Source organism: Lissotriton helveticus, chromosome 5_1, assembly GCF_964261635.1.
Source record: "Lissotriton helveticus chromosome 5_1, aLisHel1.1, whole genome shotgun sequence".
NCBI lineage: Eukaryota > Metazoa > Chordata > Amphibia > Caudata > Salamandridae > Lissotriton > Lissotriton helveticus.
Genome location: NC_136065.1, coordinates 300,559,573 through 300,572,564, shown reverse-complemented (window position 1 = coordinate 300,572,564; position 12,992 = coordinate 300,559,573). Strand labels below are relative to the sequence as shown.

At 46.8% G+C, this 12,992-nt stretch overlaps 1 protein-coding gene across 4 annotated transcripts in view; it reads left to right on the top strand.

Annotated features, from left to right (window-relative positions):
* UBE4B (ubiquitination factor E4B) overlaps positions 1-12,992 on the top strand; it is a 1,139,522-nt gene that overhangs the window by 112,021 nt on the left and 1,014,509 nt on the right. The window contains exon 1 of one of the 4 annotated variants that reach the window (XM_078642269.1): positions 318-457. The exons of the other annotated variants lie outside the window; for them this stretch is intronic. The gene's annotated coding sequence lies outside the window, so the exon portion shown is untranslated. Of the gene's footprint in view, positions 1-317; positions 458-12,992 lie in introns of those variants that run through there. 4 annotated transcript variants of the gene reach the window in all.

The following is a 12,992-nucleotide window of genomic DNA, read 5'->3' as shown; positions in this document are numbered from 1 at the left end:
GCACGAGACCTTGTTTTTCTACCGCCTGCCGCCGCTTGCCGCAAGGACGTACGTTCCGTACGCAGGGCGACCTCGCGAGACCTGTATAGTTGTATAGTTACCTCAGGTTCTTGTGTAATTTGGGATTGAGCAACGGGACTACATGCCGCTTGACGCCCCTTCTGTGCCGCCTCGTACGGTTTTATCGGGTCTGCGTCACCATTATGAATCTCTTAGGTCTGGTACAGCGATTCTTTTCAGGTGAATGCTGGAATTCTCGGTGGGACAACCCCCTCAGTGTTCAGGCTGACTGTCCGCACAAACGCCCTTATAAAGCACATTCCAATTGTTGTCACTCGACGTTTGTCTGGTTGACTTTGGAGGACCGAAGACCGGCAACCCTCGCTTGGCCCCTGCTGCTGAGCTAACAAGGTCTTTGTTTCCCATCTTCACAGGGTGACGCGCGCAGCACAAGCCCGTACGTATATTTTATTAACTTTTATTTATTAATAAAGAGGATTGTCTTCCTAAAATTAGATTACTTTTCCAGGAAAGTTCTATATTATCATTCACCATGGGTGTATTTAACTGTGCAAACTGAGTTGACTGTGTTAAGAAATAACGGGCGTTTTTCGTAACCAACTCAGTCTTGCACAATATTTATAATTTTAGGAGAAAATACTTAATCGACCCCATGGCCTGAAGCAGTGTCAGAACTCACTGCAGTTTGCTAACTAAAAGTCCACACTACCAAAATGATATTGTTTCGAGCTAGATCAAATATAATAAGCAGTCTAAATGAATAGTCTTACTATTTATTTCTAGGACAGATATTACTTTATATAACATACAAAAGAGCTTTACATCAACATCACATACATACATAACGTCACCTATTGGATACAGTAGTGGTTCTTAACCTTTTGACTGCTGTGGGACCCCCACTGAATCATAGTCGTGGCCAAGTCAGCAAATTGCCAGGGAGAGCCGAGCCAGTGCCAAGCTAAGGGTCTGGCCTGATGCTAAGAGATGAGCCATGAATAAGTTTCAATTTGAATTATACAAGAAACATCATGTAAAGGCGACCAGCGTGGCGGAGCCGGGTCTAGCCCTGCCTCCTGAGTATAGTATCTTGACAGTGAACAAGGTGACGGGGGGGGGGGGAGGGGGGTGGTTAGCGGTTATTTTTAAATCTAGGTTCCCCTGCTCTTTGGTCAGAGAGCCCATAGCGGGGTGTGAATGCGCTAGATTTGTTCTTCCTCTTACGGCACACTTCTCCGTAATGGGCCTCCTAGTATATCGCCCTGCGGCAGAATTCAGCTCGGCGATTGTCGAGGCAGCAAGTGCTTTGGCTCTGACCTCCGCTAACTTCATTGTCCTGGGAGACCTTAATCTTCATTTCTATCTCCTCGCGGATGGGGGAAGTGGGAGGCTTCTTGCGGATTTTGCCGCCTGCCAGCTAAGACAATTGGTGGTGGGAGCTACACACTCTGCCGGCCACTTGTTGGATCTGGTCTTTTCCAACATCTTGGGGATCACAGCTGGGGCTCCTAGATCAGTGTGTTGGTCAGACCATTGTTTAGTACTTCTCTCCCTTTTGCTTCCCACTCCGCTTCCCAGAGTTAATCTTAAATCTACGTTTAGACGCTGTTGGCATAAACTTAAGTTGGAGGAGCTTCTTGCCGCCTTAAAGGCTTGCCCTCCAACTTTAAGCGCGGATCCCGATCTGGCTTATAAAATATTTTGTGACTGGCTTACTGGTGCCCTGGATTCTCTCATCCCGGTGAAGCGGTCTGTTGGTCGTTGTTCTAGATCCAACCTATGGTATAGTGACTCCTTGGCTGCCATGCGCAGTGCCTGTAAAAAGCTTGAACGGGCGTGGAGAAAGAACTACGACCTAGAGGCTAAAAGACAGTACCGGGATGGGATTAAGGCCTATCATAAAGCAATTCATTCTGCTCGGGCTGTCTATCTTACAGATGAAATCAAGGCCAGTAATAACCCTATTAAATGTGTTTTTAAAATTTTGAATGATTTTAAAAGTAGGAAAAATCCCCATGCGCTCAACTCTGGCGAGCAATGTGAAGCTCTGGCTGAATATTTTGTCCGGAAAGTGGAAAACATCTACAAAACGTTCCCTGGCTGTTCTGTTGAGCAATTTGCTGTCCCCGCTCTCCGGCCTATTAACACACTATCGGTCATTCCTACTATCACCCAGGAGGAGATGCTTTCCCTAAGTAGTAGGGTCAAGTCTGGCTCCCCTTTGGATCCAATGCGGCCGGATCTTGTTAGGGACGGCCTTCCGGTTCTTCTTATTCCCCTTTGTCAACTCCTCTTTTTCTTCGGCGGTTGTTCCGCTTGCTTGGAAATCAGCCAGTGTGGTCCCCCTGTTGAAAAAACATTCTCTTGACCCTACCAACCCTGCTAATTTTAGACCGATATCTCTCCTTCCTTGGGCCGCCAAAGTAGCGGAGGCTCACGTTAATAACTCTTGCGTGCCTCCTGGAAAGTAATAGCACCTTGGACCCCTCTCAGACAGGCTTTCGCCCGGGCCATAGTACTGAGACCGCACTTTTGGCAGTGTGTAAACATCTGCGGTCGATTCTGGACAAGGGTCAAACAGCGGCGCTGATTTTACTTGATCTCAGCGCCGCGTTTGATACTGTCTCATCAGATCTTACTACGCAGGCTGGAGGAGGCGGGGGTAGTGGGCCTTGCTTTGAATATGTTTCGCTCCTTTCTTGCTGACAGGGTGTTCCAGGTTACTTCGCCCCCTTTTCTTTCGCATGTCCATCTTAGCAAGCAGGGGGTCCCTCGGTGCTCTGCCTTGAGCCCCTGCTTGTTTAACATCTATGTCCAGCCTCTGGCAAGAGTGGCGCGTGAAGCCGGCCTGACCCTAGTGTCATATGCCGACGACACGCAATTGGTGGTTGCCCTCTCGGATGGCGGAGTCTGTGGTCCGGTGCAGTTTGGTACTAGACTCGAGGCAATTTCGGAGTGGATGACCTCGAATTGTCTTCAATTAAATGCTAGCAAAGTATTGCTGGTTGGCAAAAACAAGGACCTTTGGAGCTCATAGTGGTGGCCTACTTCCATGGGCAACGTGCCAACCCCCAAGCCAGTTGTAAAAAACCTGGGGATCTGGCTTGATTCTATTCTGGGGTTTCAGGATCACACTAAAAAGGTGGCTGGCATTTGTTTTGGTCTCCTACGTGGCCTTAGGCCCATTTTGGGATTCTTTGACTCTGCCACTCGCCAACTGATAGTTCAGGCTACCATTCTCACGCATAGATTATGCGAATTCTCTCTTGTTAGGTGCCAACAAGGCGGACGTTCTCCGCCTGCAGAGAGTCCAAAACGCAGCTGCACGGGTCCTGCTCAGGCTCCCTAGATTTTGTTCTGTCAGGTGCCATCAGGCAACTTCATTGGTTGCTTGTTCAAAAAAAGGATTGAATTTAAAGCACTCTGTCTTACTTTTAAGATTTTAAAATTTTCTTCTCCTGAGATTCTATCCAATTTAATGACTCCATATGTCCCCAACCGCCAACTTCGCTCCTCGGAGCAGTTGTTGGCTGTGGTTCCCTGTGTGACGCTGGCCAGAGCTGGGGGGGGGGGGAAGTCTTTCTTCCTTTTGGCGGCTAGGCTGTGGAATTCCCTCCCTACCCATGTCCGCTATTTGGATGGTCTGTTCCCCTTCCGTAAGGCCATTAAAACCCTCTTGTTTCCTGCCTAGACTGTGCGCTGCCTTTGCTCTGCTTTTTGCCTCGAGCGCCGGGACGCCCCTTTGCTGGGGCAGCTGCGCGCTTTATAAAATCACGTTATTATTATTATTATTAAAGTATGATTAGCTCTCTTCAGAACTCAATTGTAAGTGTTCACCTTGAAATCTCACATTATAGCTGTGTACTACACATGAACCATTAGTGAACTAAGGTGCCAACATCTTGTCATGTAAACCCCGTACATGGCCCCAGTGGTTAATTAGTAAAAAAAAAAAAAGTATCGTGGCTCTCGGGAGGCAGCTTGCACCAGCCCATTTCTCCTGTTCGCGCCGCCTAAAACGGAACCAACTACAAACCATGAAAGTAGGGAGAGGATGTGGTGCAATGGCCAGAGCTACCTACTTCGGGGCTGGGGAACGAGGTTAGAGTCTCTGCGTCTGCTGAACATCCTGTAATTCTGGGCAAATCACTTAATTTCCCCCTGAATGTGTCCTTAACTGGTGCTCATGAAAAGCACTGGTGTTAAGTGCCAGTGCTGAGCATCGGAAACCACAGACTCAAATTAAGCACTGCATGGTCCAGATTATTAAAGAGCAATGTTATAGATAGACTATTACATCAAACACAATTGGTGTTTGTACAGCTGGTATTCTGAACTTGCATATTTGAAGGTGCTTTCATACCCAATAATAAAGAAAAAGGGGTTTTTGTAAAATGAAACCTTTACCTAAGATCACACAATTTAAGCGGGGAAGACATGATTTATCCAGGTTCTTTGGTGTTATTTTGTGCAAATCTGCCACTAAATGGGTATTAATTTTATCTTTCCTTTTTTATGTTAACGTTTTGTTTTTACCACTGTGCATTTTTCTGCAGTTTTTGTATATATGGCGCAAGGTTGACTGAATGCATTGGAGCGCTTTTCATGAGCACTAGTTGCATTACTTTGTTTTTATAGGCAGATAGATTAGAAGTAGATTAAGTGATTTGCTCAGAATCACAGGATGTTGAGCCAATGCCAACTCTCTAACCTAGTTCCCCAGTTCCCAAGTCGCCAGCCCTGGCTGTTACCCACATCCTGGATAGAGGAAGGGTGGCAGGCAGCAGCTACGTGAAAGCTCCGCTTGCTTTGGGTCGAAGTTTCAACAAGACCTTGAGCTGAGCACAGCCCGGCTTTAAGCTCGAGTGGCTTGCTCACCTCTACTGAATCATTACTGGAATCCCGGGACCTACACCGACTTGTTAGAGGCTGAGTTGAACCTCAAAACAATACACAAAGATACCAAAATATATAAATATAAATATATATATATATATATATATATATATATATATATATCATACATATGTCCAAAAATTGGAATTTATAGTTTAGTTAACAATAATATGTAGTAAAGGATTCACATTTTCAATTTCTCTTATTTTTTTGTATATATCTAATTACATTTATGTATTAATTTTAATTTTTTTTAAATATTTGATTTTGAAAGTGTCAGCATCAATAGAGGCGGCCTGTAGACAACTGTCACTCCAACATCTGCGTAAATGGGCGTTCAGTACTCTTTAGGCATACAGCGTACTCCTAAAACCTCTATGTGGTTAATCCTTCTAAAGTCTTTCAGGGAAGACCATTGTTCAGTGCTGGTCCAACTCAAAAAGCCAGGTCGGTATAGCCAGACCAACCCTGCCAGCCGTGGCAAGGATCAATATGTAGCTGCCTACACCTCATCATTCACATGAAATGCCCACCTTAGTATATTTTGCAGCAAGTTATGCCAGTCAGTACCTGAACCACGTGAACGCCCCATCTTGAAACCCAATGGGCACAAAGTATGGTAATTCTGGTCTGATTCTTAGTGCACTAAACCCAAACGGCCAAATAACGGTCACCAAAACATGTCAGTACCCTGTTGCATATCCTTCAAAGCGGGTCTGCTCATACACAGTGACTCCCTACAATGACTGGATTAGCAAGGCCAAGAGGTGGGCCACCAAGTCCCTCAGGAATAGGAGTATGGGGATGGGCCCAGGGGCCAGATGTGCCTGCCACACCTGGTCGGTGGGCTGTGAAGGTGGCTGCAGGCTTGCCAGATTTTCCTGTTGCCGAGTACTACCAATGCATCCTGGCTGCGGTGCCGCAGTCTCTCCAACTTCCCTGTCATTTCTCTGTTCGCCCGGGTCCCCTGCCATGCAGAAAGACCACAAGCAACGGCGCAGAGGTCTGTCTTAATCAGCCATCTTCGTTGTTGGTGTGGCCTTGGGACGTATGTTTATTTGCACACTAGTTTCTGGATGCACAGGAGGGGCGACACCGGTAACTGCAAGGGGGACAACTGATATTATTACAGTTTTAACAAGCTGGTCTTGCACAATGCCATAGGAAGGCCTGTAATGTAAACGAACAGGTTAATCACTAAACCACTTACAAATAATAGTAACATAAATAATGCACTTTAAAATCAAGAGTAGGCTAATGCCCAACGCTATCTGAAACATAAAAACGAATCTGTAAAAAAAAATTGACGAAACCGTGCCAAAGACACACCCATTCATATTTATGTCCCTCAACTTTAAGCAGGCTATTGATGAAACCACTCCTGCTCGGCAACCATCAATTTGCTCAGAAATCTTAACAAGTTTGGGATTCGTAACATTGTTTCGTTGATGTGGTGAAGCAGGCCTGCTTTTGAGTAGGCACTTTTTAACATTCGGGAAGATAGAAGTGCATTTGAGCTGCTAGATGATTACGTTGCTTTTCACAACTGCTTTGTATCCAGCAGCTTTTTATAAACAAAAGACGAACTTCAAATGGGACGGCAGAAAAGAGGCAATGGAAAAAAATTGCAAAATATTCTGTGTTCAACACGGTTAATTCTAATGAAAGCAGACTTTTATGGGCACACATCATATTCAGGGACACGCGTGAACAATGATAGCACTGCCTGAAGCAATATGTGATGACACCACTTCTGCAGTGGAGCTAGAGTTGTCTCAAACCTTTTCTGACTGCCCATTCCTGAAAAGCAGCTCCTGAATAGTGCCTTGCTTGCTCTTCTTTGCTGTGTGAACTCGCAGCAATGGTTAATCATCTAAAAGGAAACCCATACACGGAAAACCTGGCAGAGAAAAGTTGTCGCAATCTCTTCTAATGCCAGCATCGAATGCTTTGACTGGTCTTGCAGATTACCTTCCCGTGGAGCAGATGAGTAATTCGATTTTGGCTGTATTGGATTTCGACTTGGCAGGTGCCATCTAGCGTTCAGCAACCACGAAACATCTCCCCAGATAGCATACGTCATCCACGGATGAGTTAATTTGTTGCTGTCCGCATACTAATGGGTTGGGGCTGCCACAGCCAGTTTCTTAATCTCCCACAGGGAGCTAAAAATAACAGTGAAAATAAATTGAAACAAAGTGGACTGCCCCGCACAGTGTGCATTCAGTATGTAGAGCTAACTGAGGAGGTAGAAAACTGTGGGATTCGTTTAATCCAGATTTCTTCTTTGCCTCTTATCTTTTTTTTTTTTTTTAGGTCTGCAAGATTTAAGGCCATCACTTAGCAGTGAGACTGCATGTGTGCCTTATGGACGAGGATGTTGGGTAATGGGAACTGTTAGAACTGGGGTCTTTAGTTGGCAATGGTTTGCACCTTTGTCCAAATAGGGACCCATGCTTCTAGTCAGGGTAAGGGGGCTGCACTCCTAAAATAACCCCTGCTCAACCCTGTGGTAGCTTGGCACGAGCAGGAAGGCTTATCTCAGAGGCAGTGTGTAAAGCATTTGTGAACACATACAGTAATACAGTGAAAACACTACAGATGGACACCACACAGGTTTTTATTAAAATAAGTATTCTTTATATAGACTAAACTCAAGACCCAAACAACAAAAATCCACAATTCAGTATTTATAAAAAATTACTTTTAGGTGGTAGAAATAGCTTAGTTAAAAAATTATGGTAAATGCGACACATTTCTCACAAAGTACCTTTGGATGCGTCACGCAAGTTAAACAAAAGGTTCGCATGGAAAACGATGCGTTGGTTCCTTGCTTCGGGGGAGGTGATGCGTCTATTACCGGAGAGGAAGTGATGCATTGATCTCGTGTTGCGTTCCGGTGCGACAAGATGGTGCCTCGATGAGATGCGACAATCCGGTGCGATGCGACAAGATGGCGTCTTTGATGAGACGATGTGAAGGCGATGCGTGCACGCCCGACGGCAGTGTGGCGACTCTGGAACTTCTGAGACGCGACCGGCCCTGCGACACGATTCTCCGGTTATGCTACGACGACCTTTGTGATGGCAACACACTTTTCAGGTGATGCAGCAAAAACAGCTGCGATGGAGACACGCTTCTCTGGTGATGCGACGGTGACCCTTGCAGTGGCGACACGCTTCTCCGATGATGCAACGGCAACAGCTGCGGATGCGACATGCTTCTTCTGGTTGAGTCGCGCTTCCTTCTTCTGCAGACAGAATTCCCAGCAAGGAAATTCAGGGGGGAGCTAGTGGTGAAGTCTTGTATCCCTGAGACTTCAGCAGGAGGCAAGCACAGTTCAAGCCATTGGAGATTCTTCTTCAAGCTGATGCAAGTTCAATAAAAGTTCCTTTTCCTTTCCTTGGCAAATAAGCAACCACTGCAGGCCTACCCCAGAAAATAGCACACTGGCACAGGGGCAGTCAACTCCTTAAGCTTCTTATGGTTGCGCAGAAGTGATCTAAAGTCTTGGGGTCTGGGCCCCAATATTTATACTAGTAAATCCTTTGTCCTCTCAAGGCAGAAGGGTGCCTGTGTCCAGCCAAAACCAGTTATGTGAAGCCTCCTGGCAGCAGGTGGAGACAGCATTGTTGAAAGCAGACCTGGCCCAGGTAGCTGAAAGGAAATCTCCTCCCCCTAGTCTCTAGTCTATGAGGGCTCAGGACAGTGAAAGGAAATCTCCGCCTCCCCACCCTCTATGCAGCCAAGATCCTATTCAGCCCAGCCCTGATTCATCAGACTGCTGGAGCCCAAGGCCTTCTGTCACTCACAAACCAGACATGCAATACACAACCTAGCAAAATACCTACTTTCTAAAAGTGGTATTTTCAAACACAGAATTGAAAAATCTCCTTCACTAATAGATGTATTTTAACATTCTGAGTTCAGGCATACTTAATTTGTTTTTAGGTCTCGCAGACCTGCGTTGCAGCGCATACGCTGCTCGCGTCTGTGAGACATATTGTGGGTGAGTATATTTCAGAAGGGGGCTTAAAGGCCCGCCCCTCATTTTCATTGGGTAGCGCTAGCATTTATGGTGAACAGTGGCTTCCCAATGAAAATTAGGCTTCTTAGTTACCGCCCTTTCTCCTTTTGGGACGGTCCATCCGGACTGGGTTTCCTGCTTCACGGCTGTCGTGAAGCAATTTCCTGTCTCAAGGAAGCTGTTATGCAAACAACCCCTGAGATCCAGTCCTGATGGCCTCCCAAAAGGAGACCGGGCATCCTGTGTTTTTTTTTTTGCATTGCGCTTTCAAAAGTGAAAGCGTGATTCAAATATAAACAGCGTTTCCTTCCCCCAATGGCGAGCGCTTGTTCTGGGGTGCACTGGCTTTATCACTTTTGGTTTGGGGGTGATTCAACGCTCTCCTTGTTAATGGGAAGTGCAGTTTTGTCACTTTAGAAAATGTACAATTGTGTGTTTTCAGCTTCCTCGTGGATTTGTGCATTTTTTGTCAAACGCGCAACTGATTGTGAAAAGCAAAAATTAACGGCCTCACGAAACTTGTAATGTACTTCGGTCTATTGTAAAAGCGCTCTGAAACCTCTGAGCAAACTGCGGGCTATATACAAACGTTTAAATCAATAAACGAGAGCGTTAGTTGCTGTAGGAGTTGAGAGTGGAAAGAGGGCTGGTGGGCTGGGGTGTCGCGCACAGTAAGTGGTCGTGGGGGTGATTGAATAAAGGGGGTACGTATACTCTGCCAAAAAGAAACTGTGTTAACGGAAACATGCCTGTTTACGTTTTCATTTTAATCTATGGGAAACGCTGAGAGAACGGTATGAAGCACTATAAATCGCTCTACGCGCCAAGTCCCACCACGAAAACAGGAAGGCGCACAGCAGACAAGAGACGGTTGCTGGCCTGGAGAAGCTGCCTGGGGTCCGTGCGGGGGCTTTTCCAAGCTGGGTGTCAGTGGTAACTGATAGAGCGAGTCATCCCACAGCCTCATTCTTTCTAGCGCTTGCATGGATTCATTCGGTTCTTTTCTGATGAGCTATATTTGGAAATCTCCATGAAATGCGGATCAGTGTAACATACAGGGGAATATTCTAGAGTTTCCATGAAATCACGGACATGCACGCGGGGTTGGCTTGTTCCAGGCTCAAACGGTTTAAGGAGGGATTGTTTACATTTGTCAACGGGCAGTGTGTCCCATGCAATAAATCTTGGAAATGGGATACAAAGTAAATTATTAAGGCATTGAGTGCGACGGTGTTAAAATACACACATGCTGTCAAAGCAAGGTCTGCCTCAAAAACTGTGTACGAGTAGTTAATTTATTTCTAAAAACTCTCACAGTAAAATCAACCAATGGTCATCCTGCAGCTGGGGCAGGTGGGGGAGGGCCCGTGCTTCTCGCTGGGGATGCCTGGACATACTGCAACGGGAGAGACTCTGCGCATTTATTATGGAGTACTTCTGCATCTCACGCCGCCAGTATCCAGCATTGAGAGTATGCACTGAGCAACAACTGTAGGAGAGTAGGGTCTGCTTCCTATGGTTACACCCACTTTTTGCTGTGTTTCACTGGTTTTTCGACTTTGGTATGGCTGTGACCCTGCTAATCAGGACTACAGTCTAGCTGTTCTCTCTCTAAATTGATACCATGTACTTTAGGTACATACCAGATTGGTCACAGGGTCACCCTTATGAGTCCCTGTATATGGTACCTTAGGTACCCAGGACATAGGGACCCCAGAGGCTTACCAGGGGCTGAAGCATGTATTGTGCCACTCCTGGTTAGCCTTCCAAAATGACACCACAGGTCTGCACTTGCAGCCTGGGTACGGTGGTGTAAGCACCCCTCACTTAGATATAGCTACAGATTGACACATATTAACCTATAAGTCACTCCTATGGCAGGCCTTGACCGTCCTGAAGGCAGAGTGCTTGGTTTTGTGTGAGAGGATGCCCTAGCATGAGCTGAGCCCCTCTGCAGCTTTCGGAAATATGTCCTTATTGCTGTTCTATGATATAGCCATACCATATACTCTTAAGTGCATTATGAACCTCGCGGTTAAATGCTAACTTGGGTCTGGCTTTATCAAAACATGTCATGTAAGGTGTCAAACGATTTGGAATACTACCCCCACCCCCTCCCCCCTTTCTAGAGGGACAAGACATGTCCACACTGGTATGCCTGGTTAAAGTTAAACTGAGCCCCAGCATCACAAAGTGAATGCTGCTGCCACAGACACCAGTCTGACCTTCTGCTGCTCGACGAAACTCCGGCAGGGGAGACCTGGAGAATAATTTTCCAGTCCAGGGTGGTGCCATCCCCTCCCCAGACAGGCTTTAGTGTATTGGGGCAGGGTGGGTTGCATTCAGTGAATGCTTTTCAGATACTGCCTGGGGCACACAAGGTGCTCCATGCATTTCCCAGTTCAAACTGGTTGCTGGCACGAAACTGGACAAAGGGGAAGGGGTGTAACCACCCCCCTTCCCAGGTCCACCCATAGGTGGGACCTTAGAGTTAGTCCAACCCCTAATCTTGCTGTAAGGATAGGATCCCAGTCCCTGAGACTTTAGATTACCCTGGACGAAACACTGCAACATATATCCTGGACCTTCGACATTCCACATCGACTGGAAGACGGAAGAAATCTCCCTTGTGGTCAAGGAGTGACCACCCTGTTCAAACAGGCAACAAAAGCATCTTTGCCGGTCTGCATTTTCGAGGCTCCCGCCGGATCCCGAAGAATCTGCGACACAGGACACGGACTTCCAGACATCTCTGAAGCTGACATGAGTTCCCAGCACAGCTGAGACCTGTAGCTGACACGAGAGACGTGCGACAGGAACTCTTGGAAATCCTGCATTTTTGCGACTACATCTACTTCCCGAAGTTGTGCATTGGGGTATTTGAAGCCCCTGCCAGAGCACATTTTGCACCGAAGTACAGAGGCCAGCACTCCACGAGTGACCCGTGAGTCCCATTTCTTCACCGCAGCTCGAGGCTATTTTGCGGTCCCTAGTCCGTTGGCTAGTGGGCCCCCACGAAGGACAATCCTTTGTTTCTTGAGCTCTCCTGGTTGCTACAGACGTGCTCTGACTCCCCTCCAAAGGGCGAGTCCCTCAGACCTTGCTGGTCTGCACCAAAGCCAATCTTGTCATCTTGTGTGGGTTGCTGCTGCCAAGGCTTGTTGGGTCCAATCCGGATTCTGACGCTTCAGCACTCGACATCCATCGTGGGACAGCTCGAATCCAGCTCCTGGTCGTCGTCAATGCCTCCTGGTCCTCGTGGCTGAAGAGTCAAGCTTCACCCTTTTCACCTGAAAACACCCGACAGCGGTTGGCATCTTCCTGTCACCATCCGGGTCACTGGCTAATGACCCAGACTCTGTCTCCTCTGCTTTCAGGTCCTTCACATCTCCGATCCACCCTTGGATCCACCTGGACACTTTTCCTCTGGTCGCCTGCAGCACTTCTTCGCAGCTCTCCATTGGAATCGACGACGAAACCCGACACCAAAAGACACCCATGCACCCTGCTTCCGTGGGTGAGGTAACACGAGTACTCCGGTGCTCCCCTGGGTCTTGACTCTCGAAGTGTCTAAGTCTAAAAGGGTTCCATCGTAGTTCACCTCTAAGTGTCCTTAATCATTAAAATTGTGACATGTTCGTTCTCCATAGAAAGTCAATGGTGAATCGCGGCTGTGTTTAGACACTGCATGCGTCCCACGTGGGTCTCTTGTGTCCCTACCTTGGGTGGTTCCTGGTTGTTCCAGCCGTTCTACAGGCCCTAGGCCTGCTTTCTAACCCTCACGTGGTTCTTATACCACTATTTTAGTATATGGTTTGTGAGGCCCCTAGGGCATAACGTATACTGTGTAACTTATCGTATGCTAATATAGTTCCTTGTATTGTACTTTTACCTCCGACCTCATAAAGAGTCCAGAGGGGTTGTGTTTAGAATAAATACATATATATTTGATATATACCTTGTGTGGTGTACTTTCATTTGATCATTAGATTATAAACTGGTAAAACAACTTGCTTAACTTGCCTCTAAGTCTTAGCCTGAAGGCTGC